Below are 1,770 nucleotides of genomic sequence, written 5' to 3'. Positions count from 1 at the left end.
TGGAAAAGACCCTGATGCTGGGGAAGATTGAAGGCAGGAGGAGAAGGGGGCAACAGAGGATGAGATGGTTGGACGGTTGGATGGCAAACTCAATGGGCATGGATTTGGTAAAGGACAGGGAAACCTGGCATGCTGCAGCCCACGGGGTCGCAAATAGTTGGACATGACTGAGCAACAGAACAACAACTCATTCATGCCCCTTGTGTTAATAAATGATCATTGTTATTCATCCACTTGTGAGTGGACATTATGCTTGTTTCCAGTTGTTGGCCCTTATTTCCAACGCTGCTATGAACACTGTGTGGAAATTTTCTGGTGTACACAAGCAGGCTTCATCTAGGGTATATATACCAAGAAGTGGACTGCTCAGTTGTAAGGTTCTGACTTGGCCCAGAATACTCTCAAGTCTTGCCCCTATGAGTGAGTGAGTGAGTGAGTGAAGTCGCTCAGTCGTGTCCGACTCTTTGCGACCCCGTGGACTGTAGCCTATCAGGCTTCTCCGTCCATGGGATTCTCCAGGAAAGCATACTGGAGTGGGTTACCATTTCCTTCTCCAGGGGATCTTCCCGACCCAGGGATCGAACCTGGGTCTCCTGCATTGGAGGCAGACGCTTTAACCTCTGAGCCACCAGGGAAGCCCCTATAGCCCCTATGAAGTCCATCCCTCTGTGCTCCATTTCCAGAACAATGACTTGCCATTACTTCCTGTCTTTAGGACTTAGATCAAACCTGGAAAGCCTATCTTCCCCTCTTCCATCTCCTCTCTTCTCTTTGAAGTCCAGCTCAGAGCTCCACCTCTCAGGCTGACGACCAGTCTCCCCTGCATATTTTGGACTTGGGGAGGAAAGAGTGCTAAGCTCCAGTGCTGCTGTCTCCTGGCCTTGTGATTTTAAAATATTTTTTTCATCTATGTGGTCCTCAGATCCGCATCCCTAAAGCAGAAGGGAAATGCTACCACTCCTGCATGTTTACTGGTGCCAGGCTTACATGATGTACAGTCATGCCGCAGTTAATACAATGGCTGTGGTTAGGATCATACGCTTTGGAATGAGATCATTGTGGGCTTGAGGATTAAATGAGTCAATGTATATAAAAGACTTAGCACAATGCCTGGCACATCGAAAATGTGAAGTAATTTCTAACCATTGTTAACAATCACACCCCTACGAAGGAGTCAGTATTTTTATTTATTTATTTATTGGTCACACCATATGGCGTGCGGGATCTTAGTTCCCCGACCAGGGATTGACCCTATGCCCCTTTCAGTGGAAGCGCAGAATTTAACTGCTGGAGCGTCAGGAAAGTCCCTGTTCCCAATTCACAGATAAGGACACCGAGACACAGAGCGATTATACAGCTTGTCCAAGGTATATGGTCAGTTAAGATTTGAACTCTAACAAGAAGCCCAAGCTCCTAATTGCAGTTTGGAGATGTGAGTCCAAAAACAAATATTAATATCACCTGTTCGATATTTGGCCAAATCACTTTGACTTTTGTCTGAATCTCTGTTTTTCTCTCTCTGATGATTAAAAACTTTCAGATGCAAAAGCCTGGCCATTTTTGCATCTGGTACTTTCCTGGTATAGCTGGGGCAAAAGGAGGTGTTTAAAAACGATCGAGATAGTTCATTCAGGGGGAATCTCCTTGATAGGAACTATTGCCTCTCTCTGTCTTTCTCTCACTTAAAAATCCTCAGTTTTATGAAGTAATAAACCTAAACTGTAAACATGTTTTTCAATTTCACCACCATCTGTCTGGTGAGTCATAAAG

At 45.2% G+C, this 1,770-nt stretch overlaps 1 non-coding gene across 1 annotated transcript; it reads right to left on the bottom strand.

Moving 5' to 3' along the window:
- Positions 1–563: 563 nt before the first annotated feature.
- Positions 564–635, bottom strand: TRNAW-CCA (transfer RNA tryptophan (anticodon CCA)). Its single transcript has one exon. It is a non-coding gene; the product is annotated as a tRNA-Trp (tRNA).
- Between the last annotated feature and the right edge of the window lie 1,135 nt (positions 636–1,770).

This window comes from Capricornis sumatraensis, chromosome 6 (assembly GCF_032405125.1).
Source record: "Capricornis sumatraensis isolate serow.1 chromosome 6, serow.2, whole genome shotgun sequence".
In the NCBI taxonomy this organism is placed as follows: Eukaryota; Metazoa; Chordata; class Mammalia; order Artiodactyla; family Bovidae; genus Capricornis; species Capricornis sumatraensis.
Note: the sequence above shows the minus strand (reverse complement) of the source record. Positions and strands in the feature narration are given on the sequence as shown.